This window comes from Cebus imitator, unplaced genomic scaffold (assembly GCF_001604975.1).
Source record: "Cebus imitator isolate Cc_AM_T3 unplaced genomic scaffold, Cebus_imitator-1.0 Scaffold94, whole genome shotgun sequence".
Taxonomy (NCBI): domain Eukaryota; kingdom Metazoa; phylum Chordata; class Mammalia; order Primates; family Cebidae; genus Cebus; species Cebus imitator.
The window spans coordinates 3,099,285-3,109,888 of NW_016107409.1; positions in this window are offsets into that span (position 1 = coordinate 3,099,285).

The following is a 10,604-nucleotide window of genomic DNA, read 5'->3' on the forward strand; positions in this document are numbered from 1 at the left end:
TTACACCAAAAATAAATTCACAATGGAGCAAATATTGAAAAACAAAACAGATTCTCTGCACAACAGAGGAAGATGTGCATATTCCAAAGTACATTTTTTAAAAAAAGAAATGTGTGCCAAAATGCTTCCATTCACTCCACTTCCTCAGGATCAAACAAAAAGTAAAACAAAAAAGTCAATATGTCCTTCAATAGAAAAGAACCTCAAGCTTATTTTATCCAATTTGCACTGTTTGGTTATATCCAATGTTCAGATTGACTTTTTAGTAATTGTAGGCCTTTTATTACATAGGGCAATGATTCAAGAATATAAATTCAGTCTCTTTGAAAAGACTGTTATTCCCCTTACCATAAACTTATTCTTTCCTAACTTAAGAAATATGCCATTTTAATTACAGATGAAGTGACTGTGAAAAGTCAAGCTTTGCCTATTTTTGTAAACTGAAACCTCCTAGGACACAAATTACCCGTGCAGCCCACATGTGCTATGCCAACAATAGACCAGGCTTAGCAGCAAGAAGGGAACATCACTGAGACACAGATATAGAGCAAAGATGTTAGTGGTAACTAAGAAACAAAGCAAAATGCATCTGGCCTTTTTTTCCCCTTACAACTCCCACTACTGTGATAGCTACGAGAGATGCACTCATTTCTTTTATTAGCATTTAAAATGGGTAGGTGACACATTACGGAATTTACTTGCTGGAATATAAGAGGCATCATTACATAAGATGCCAAAATTTTGTTCTCCTGGCAAATGGGTACCCTGGCTCTTTTAAGCCACACTTTGTATGGTAGCCATTACAGCACTAATAGAATGTACAGGTGCTGGTGCTGGGAGGCTGAGAGCTGATATGAATAGAATTCCAAGACCTGGGAGGTGGAGCAAGAGTGCAGTAAGGGTAGTATTAGATAAGATGTGCACTTAATAGTAGTAGCTGCCAAGGATGGGAAGGGCCAATGGTCTGGGCTGGTCCAGACCTTCTGAGTTGACAAGGTGGAAGGAAAGGACAGCGGGACCAGAGAGCTTATCTGTGAGACCAGGTAAATTCACACTGATAACCATTCTTGGTGTGGCCAGACCTCTTTTCAACCTAGCCCTGACAGCCTTGGAGAAGCTGTATTCTGTACTGGGGCATCTGAGAACACCCATCTATGTGCTTCTGAACTCTCACACCGGCCTCACCGCTCTGTCGCTGTAAAGGTTTCCAACAGGGGCCATGCAAAATTGCTGTCCCCAGAGGTCACTGAGAATGAGGGGAAAATATCCATCAGTCAAAGAGAAGTAGAAGTGACAAGATGAATTTGCAGAGCCCTCCAGGTTTCTGCTTTCCAATAGCTTTCACATGGAATTACCCCTGACCCCAAACCACCACATCTCCTTTGTAACCCAAAAGCCTTCCCAACTGCAATAAAGCTGCTGTATTGATCTCATCCAAGGGCAAAGTAAAGTAACCAGAGGGCATCAGAGAGAAGGAAAGCACAAGGAATTAGAACTAGCAGCCCCCAAAGCAAAGTGATGAGGATTCAGGGAGTCCTAGAGGGTCAGTATGAGATTGTCAGGGATTCATTCATTCCTTGCTCACTGGCCATATACTGGGAACCTTGTTGAGTATGAGAAGATGAAGATGAAATTGATTTAGAATCTCAAGGACCATCACATCATTACACAACACAGTGTGTTACTACAACACTGAATAAATATTGAAGGTGTGTGGAGGGGAATGACAAATAACTGTTGCAGGGCTGATGGGTTTCATGGAGGAGGTGGTCACTGAACTAGATCTTAACTATGGAAGAGAGAATCCAGTGAGGCCTGAATGGACAATTGAGGAAGAAGAACTGGCATGCAGGACCTCTGATGGATCTGCAAATAAAAAGCAAAAGGAAACAGCATCCCTCTGTAAGATCACACAATTCTTTGCTTACTGTCATAACTTACTGGTATAAGCAGAAACACACATCTTGAATTTGAGTAGAAACTAGACCCAAAATGATGTCTTTTTTTTCCTTAAAACATTATCTGTCATGAATGCACAATTTACTTACTATATGATCCTAGAACCTGAGTGAGGAAAAAAAAATGATATAATAGATACTGCAACAATCAGAGAATTGGAGAAATCTAATTAAGGTATAGACAAGTCTTTCAGGGTAAAGTGTTCCTGATGGAGATCTGTCATTCTGCAAAGGAGTGGGAGTCAGGCAAGATCGGTTACCTTTCTGAAAGTGATCTGATTTAAAATAACAGCAAAACCTGGGACTCTCAAATACTGAAAGTGTCAGGATCACACCAAAGGAACAAAAGAGTTGGCCTCTTTTCTCTCTTAGCATCTCCAGCCATAATGCTTGGAGTAATTTGTCTTTCAACTCATGAAAACCTAAAATTATTATTTATACATGTGTAAGTCAAAAGTCTAATATTTTATGTTTTTGTAATCCATAAGACGTGGATAATTGTGTTTAGAATCTTGAAATAAATATGATTAATAATTAACAGTAATTTTGCTTCACAAAAAATACTTCAGAGTGATTGTTTCCTGCCATGTTGAGTCTACCAGGAGTCCACCTCCTTGCCAATCTCTGGGAAATGTGAGAAATTGCAAGTAGACAGGCATCATCTCATTTCACCGGAAACCTTTTTCACCACCAGTTGGGGAGAGCACCTCGAGGCCTCAATCTGTGCAGAACCTCTGATGGGTCTGCGAATCAACAACAACAGAGTGGCTGTTCTGACAGGCTGGGAAGCAGAGCCTTCAGCCAGAAGCCAGAAACAGATACTTCACAAATCTGTGTTCTTTTCACTTTACTCACAGGAATAGTTGTAGACAGAAAAAATTGTTACCCAAATAATTATAGCTAATAAGAACCAACTCTCTTAGATGTCAAATAGAGAATGGACTAATCCATAACACTGAAAATGAAAAATAATTTTTAAAAAATCACGGGTTAATGTTTATTATTTCCCAAATTATTGGACTCTTAAGGGATTTCTTCAAGTTCTGAGTTCTGGTGGTGAGTTCGAAACATGAAATGACCTGCCTCTGTGCTCCTGGATGCCTTCCCTGTGGGAATGCAGCTCCTGTACTTGCCAATAGCAGGAGGAAAATAAAAGCTTAATATCTCTCCATCCAAGCGCTCTTCCCAAATAGGACACAGATGCAAGAATTAAGTCCCACTGATAACAGAGAAACAAAATCACAGGTATCAGGCAGCCTCAGTCCTGCTGCACCCTGTCAGGGTCAAGGTAAAAAATGCCTTTCAGGTAAAGAAAAATTGTATCTCCATCAGTTGAATCAAACGCCAGTGGCAGCCCTGTGTCAAGAGACTATGGAGACATCAGCCAGAAACACCCATGGCCGTGTCGCTGAATTCAGCAGTGTGAAAGATCCAAGAAAGAGAAAACTATCTGGCCAACTGAAAACTACATTGAAGTGAGACATTTTAATTTGTCAGTTCTTTTCACAACACACAACTAATGAAAGATATTTCTATACTACTGAACTATGTCTTGAGGAAAACTGAAGGTATTCATACAGAATAAAATAAGCTAGAGGTCTTAGGAGAAAATCTTCACCGAAATCAGGAATCTTTGATTTATCCATTTATTTAGTAAATATATATTGAGCACTTCCTAAGTACATAGCTGTACATATTAAATACTCCTTCCTTCAAAGAATTTATAATTTAAATCAGGAAGTAGGGATGGTGAATGAAACTAACATTTGTTGAGTACCTTCTATGTTCCCAACTGGACATATTCTTATGAAAATTTCAATAGTAATATGGAAAGAAAGGTCTCTTATCTCAAAACATATACAACTAAGTGCAAAACACCAGGAATATAGATTAGTGGTTCTCAAAGTATGGTACTAGAAAGAGCATCGGCAGCTCCTGGAACCTTGTTAGAAATGAAAATTGCTTGCGCCATCCCAGATCTCCTGAATTCTCTGGGGATGGGACCCAGGAATCTGTTTTTACAAGCTCTCTGGGTTATTCTGATGCATACTAAAATTTAAAAACCACTGACGTTGAAAATAAGGGTTTTGTGTCTCTAAGGTGAGATCTCTGAGGGCTGAAGTGGTCAGTGAAGACATCTCAGGACCTAAGTTAGATCCTGGAAAACGAGTAAGAGTGAGGAGAGAAAGAGAAGCAGAAAGAGTGAGGGGAAAGAGGCACCGGAGTAGAGAAGGGCTGGCATGTGCACATACCAGTGAATCCTCGGCCACTGTCCCCCTGGGACTTGAAGACTTCATTTTTTGTTTTTCTTTTTTCTTTTCTTTTTTTTTTAGATGGAGTCTTGCTCTCTCGCCCAGGCTGTAGTGCAGTGGTGCAATCTTGGCTCACTGCAACCTCTACCTCCTGGGTTCAAGAGAGTCTCATCCTCAGTTTCCCGTGTGGTTGAGATTACAGATATGTGCCACCACACAGGCTAGTTTTTGTATTTTTAGTAGAGATGGGGTTTCTCCATGTTGCCCAGGCCGGTCTCGAACTCCTGACCTCAAGTGATCTGCCCAACTAGGCCTCCCAAAGTGCTGGGATTTCAGGCATGAACCATCACGCCCAGCTGAAGGCTTCATTTCATCATTCATTCATTCATTGCTAAAGGCAATCGAATTGCTGTATTTTAGTTTTAAGAGTAGATTAGAAACATGTTAGCCATAGTTTTATGAGTGGATAATTCAGTCTAATCCTGGGCCTTGATACTTGATCTAATTTAGTCTCTCAATTAAAACAGTTTAAGCAGTCCTTAGAGTCTGAAAAAGATGACATTATTAATTCTTAACTACAGATAAAACACTCTAGTTAGCTCCTTTCACGCTATTGCTACCTTGGTTGTTTTAGAAACTCCCTTCAGTATCTTTCACTTTCCCCCGTCCAAACAGAAGTGGGTTTTAAAAGGAAGATTTCATGAAGTATTAAAAAAAGAGAGCATGAATTTTAATCCACCATTCCGTGGAGAACTGCACATTTCAAAGAATTATTTAAAACTTGGATAGCAACTTGTTTCAAGTTGCAGCTGCAACTTAATAGCCAATCACAGCACAGCACTATGTGGGAATTTCTAGCAGTTTTGCAAATAATTCTAAGGCTCATCAACCTGTTTCCCAAAATGCTTCTCTATTTTCCCAGCAAAATTTGCATTTCATCTGCCAGTGTCCTGCCCTCCTACACACCCATATTTCTTTCTAGCGCTCCTCAAAGCCCCAAGTATAGTGAGAACAAGTTATACCTAAAACTGCATAGTTAAAACTATGCACTGTAACAGAAACAAGTTTTTCATTCCAAACCACCAAATGAAACCTGACAAAGACCTTTCGCTCTAAAGAGAGCCCACTATTCTGCTCATTTATTCATTCAGCACTTATAAACACCTACTGTTGTGAGATGCCACCCACCATGGGCCCTGAGCATCTTGTATTTCTTGCCAACTATGCCAGACCACAAGGCTTGTCCATTTTCTGATACTGAAAGATCAAGACAGCCACAGTATAACCATCATGTAACTGCTTGTTTCCCTGGGGAGGGGAATTGGCTTGTTTCTTGCTACAGTGTTTGCTGCTTGCTCAAAAAGGTGGAGGGCTTTGGCCCTGGGTTCCTCAATTGTAGTGTAACCCATTGCACATAACACCCATCCTGACCATCATGGCTCACAAGGGTGGTGGAACTGGTCCCACTTTGCTAATGTTCCTGCTTGTTACTCTGCTATGAGCACTAAAGTGATTGCTCTGATTCTTGAGTTTTGTCTGCTTTTGGCACCTAGAGAATTGGCCATGGGTTTGCTCTTTGCCATTCCCTGTGAGATTGGGGTTTTTATTGACACCAGCTGTGTGTCAGGACCTATGATACTTCCTGTTTTCCTCCATCCCAATACAGAAAGAACATGGGCCCCTCAAGGCATCACAGGGGGTGTTAGGATGGGACTTGGACTCATGGACATTTTCTGAATTTTTAAGCCTTACATAAATCTTATTTAATATATATTGTTGATTCATTAACATCAAACTCATGGCCAATAGCTCTATCACTTCGGCTTGAAGGAAGCTTATTGAACACTTGTCTTGCACATAGGAACACCAGACAGGACTTAAGCACTGTGCTTGGGGAGGTCATTGTGAATAGCAGAATCATCCACAGAAAACACAATAATGCAAAAAGCAAGGTTTTTTTAGACCACAAGAAATAGACCACAAGAAAGACTCTTGTTTACAGTATGAGAGCTGGAACAAGAAGGCAGAGTGTCACCTTGTTTGACCTCAACCATGTCTGTGCATATTGAGTGAATCAAATATTTTACTACTGTGAACGTGCACACTAATGACCATGAAAGCACCATTGATTTTGGGATTACAAACAAATCTTGTGAATAGGCAAATTCACAAATATGGAATACACAAATAATGAGGATTGACTGTACAAGATTATACATGGGCATTATTTTTATAACAAAAATTTAATTTGGTTATCCAGGAGCTAACCTATGCTTAGTTAATCCCTGTCTGAGGAAATCCTTGATCCCACACAGTTCTCCTTTGATTTGTAGAGAGAAAGCATAGGAAGATAGTAACAACTGGACCAGGTGCTTGCTTTGCAAATCTGAAACGCTGCATGATAGCAAAGACACTTCCACTAGTTCAGGGGTAAGAAACGACAGCCTAACCAATGACTATCCCATGTGCCTCACCACCCTCATGAAAACCACACAGACTTAATCTGCTTTTGCCTTCCCTCCATCACTTGCAAGAAATAGGGCATGTGAAGCATGGAAGGATTTTAATCTTGAGACAAGATTCCCATTACAGGAGAATCAGGAACACAAGGATATTGCCAAAGCTAACCTTGCATGTCTCCTGAGACAGGGACATCAGTTAAACTATCTGCACAAGAGGACGCAGCCCAGGGATTTAAACCCAGACATTGTCACCAGTTTCAGGAGTTCATTTTGAAGGTGACTTTCTATGTTTTTCTTTTTTGTTTATCTTGCATGGGGTATTTTACACTTCTCAGATCTACAAATTTGTAGTTTTCATGAAATTTGTAGAGATTTTTCATTTGTTAGTTCTTCAGATGTTTTTTTGGCCCCCTCCAATCTCCACCCCTTTTTCTGAGAATTCAGCTTAATAAATGTGAGACAACTCTAGATGAATTTTCTTTAAGTCACAGAAGCACTGTTTATTTTTCTTCTTTCCTTCCTTTTTTGTCTTTTTTTTTTCTCTCTGTGCTTCACTTTGGATATTTTTGGTTGCTCCGTGTTGAAACTTGCTAGTATTGTTTTATACAGTGCCAGATATAGTTTGGGTTTGTGTCCCTACCCAAATCTCATGCCAAATTATAACCCCAGTGTTGGAGGATGGGTCTGGTGGGAGGTGATTGGATCATGGGGACAGATTTCCTCCTTGCTGTTCTCATGATAGTGAGTGAGTTGTCATGAGATCTGGTTGTTTAAAAGTGTGTAGCACCTCCCCCTTTACTCTCTTCCTCCTGCTCTGGCCACGTAAGACGTGCCTGCTTTTCCTTTTGCTATGACTTAAAGTTTTCTAAGGGCTCTCTAGCCATGCTTCTGGTGCAGCCTATGGAAATGTGAGCCAGTTAAACCTCTTTTCCTTATAAATTATCTAGTTTCAGGTATTTCTTTACAGCAGTGAGAGAATGGACTCATGCAATGTCTAACCTGTTGTTAGTCCCAACCAGTGAATTTTTCATCTTAGACACTGTATTTTTCATACTGAGAAGGGTCTTCTTTTTGTCCTTCATGTCTCTCTTCATTATATTCTTGTTTCTAGAAAATATGATTGATCATAGTTATAACAGCTTTTTTCCTTCTGTCTGTGAATTCTGTTAATTTCTGGGTCCATTTCTATTGACGGTTTTTCCTTCTGGTTTTTATGTTTTCTTGCTTCTTGATATGTATAATAATTTTTTTGTTGGCTAAAACACATTGTGATTTTTACATTGTTGAAAATGTATACTCTGTTATCCTCCTTTAAAGAATATCAGTCTTTGTTCTAACAGCCAGTTAAGTTAGCTGAAGCACAGTTTGGCCTTTTAGAGACTTGTTTGTAAGATGTATTAGAGTAAACAGAGACTGGTTTTTAATGATAGCTTACCACACTACTAAGGCATGGCTCTGCTGGAGTCTACTGAATACCTCCAGTGATCACAATAATTCTCCAATCTGGCTAGTCAATTCAAATGTGTCAAAAGCCCTGTGTGAGGTTAGGCAGTTGTTCAGATCACTGCTCCCTTGTCTTTCTATACTCTGCTTCATGGAGTTTCATGCTATACCCTCACATATTCATCAAATATGCAAAGGAACCCTATTCAAATTTCTGAAGTTTGGCTGTGTCCCCACCCCAATCTCATCTTGAATTATAGCTCCCACAATTCCCACATGTTGTGTGACAGACCCTGTGGGAGATAATTGAATGATGAGTGGTTTTCCCCATACCGTTCTCATGATAGTGAATAAGTCTCATGACATCTGATGGTTTCATAAGGGATTTCTGCCTTAACTTTGCTCTCATTCTCTCACCTGCTGCCATGTAAGATGTGCCTTTCATCATGATTGTTAGGCTTCCCCAGCCGTGTGGAATAGTGATCCATTAAATTTTTTCGTTATAATTTTCCCAGTCTCGGGTATGTCTTTATCAGCAGCCTGAAAACAGAGTAATACAGTAAGCTGGTACCAGGAGTCGGGTGCTGGGAAAAGATAACCGAAAATGTGGAAGTGACTTTGAAACTGGGTAACAAGCAGAATTTGGAACAGTTTGGAGGGCTCAGAAGAAGATAGAAAAATGTAGGAAAGTTTGGAATTTCCTAGAGGCTTGTTGAATGGCTTTGCCCAAAATGCTGATAGTGTTATGGACAATAAAGTCCAGGCTGAGGTGGTCTCAGATGGAGATGAGGAACTTGTTGAGAACTGGAGCAAAGGTGACTCTTGTTATGTTTTAGCAAAGAGACCAGTGGCATTTTGCCCCTGCCCTAGAGATTTGTGGAAATTTAAACTTGAGAGAGATGATTTAGGATATCTGGTGGAAACAATTTCTAAGCAGAAAAGCATTCAAGATGTGACTCGAGTGCTATTAAAGGCATCCAGTTTGTAAGGGAAGCAGAGCATAAAAGTTAGAAAAATTTGCAGCCTGACAATGTGATAGAAAAGGAAATCCCATTTTCTGAGGAGAAATTCAAGCTGGCTACAGAAATTTGCATAATTACAAGGAGCCAAATGTTAATCACCAAGACAATGGGGAAAATGTCTCCAGAGCATGTCAGAGGTCATCACAGCATCCCCTCCCATCACAGACCTGGAGGCCTAGGAGGTAAAAACGGTTTCATGGGCTGGTCCCAGGTTCCCTGTGTTGTGTACAGCCTAGGGACTTGGTTCCCTGCATCCCAGCTGCTCCACCCATAGCTGAAAGGGGGCTAATGTAGAGGTCTGGCCATGGCTCTGAGGGTGCAAGACCCAAGACTTGGCAACTTTCATATAGTATTGAGCCTGTGAGTATACAGAAGTCAAGAATTCAGGGTTGAGAACCTCTGCCTAGATTTCAGAGGATGAATAGTAATATCTGGATGCCCAGATAGAAGTTTGCTACAGGGCTGGGGCCCTCATGGAGAACCTCTGCTAGGGCAGTGCAGGAGGGAAATGCGGGGTCAGAACCCCCACACAGAGTCTCTACTGGGGCACCACCTAGTGGACCTGTGAGAAGAGGACCACCATCCTCCAGACCCCAGAATGGTATATCCACTGATAGCTTGCATTGTGCACCTGGAAAAGCTACAGGCACTCAATGCCAGCCTGTGAAAGCAGCTGGGAGGGAGGCTGTACCATGCAAGACCATAGGGGCAGAGCTGCCCAAGACCATGGAAACCCACCTCTTGTATCAGCATGACCCAGATGTGAGACACAGAGTCAAAGGAGATCATTTAGGAGCTTTTAAGATTCGACTGCCCTGCTGGATTCCGGACTTGCATGGGGCTGGTAGCCCCTTTGTTTTGGCCAATTTCCCTTATTTGGAATGGGCATATTTACCCAATGCCTGTACCCCCATCGTGTCTATGAAGTAACTAACTTGCTTTTGATTTTACAGGCTCATAGGCAGAAGAGACTTTCCTTGTCCTGGGTGAGACTTCAGACTATGGACCTCTGAGTTAATGCTGAAATGAGTTAAGACTTTGGGGGACTTTTGGGAAGGTATGATTGGTTTTGAAATGTGAGGACATGAGATTTGGGAGGGGCCAGGAGTAAATTGATATGGTTTGGCTGTATCCCTACCCCAATTTTATCTTAAGTTGTAGCTCTGACATATTATGGGAGAGACCCAGTGGGAGATAATTAAATCATGGGGGGCAGTTTCCCCCATACTGTTCTTGTGATATTGAATAAGTCTTATGAGATCTGATGGCTTCATAAGGAATTTCTGCTTTCAATTTGCTTTCATTCTCTCTCTAACCTGCTGTCATGTAAGATATGCCTTTTTCTTTCCCCCATGATGGTGAGGCCTCCCAGCCACGTGGAACTGTAAGGCCATTAAACCTTTATTTTTTATTTTTTTAAATAATTTACCCAGTCTCGTCTATGTCTTTATCAGCAGTGTGAAAATG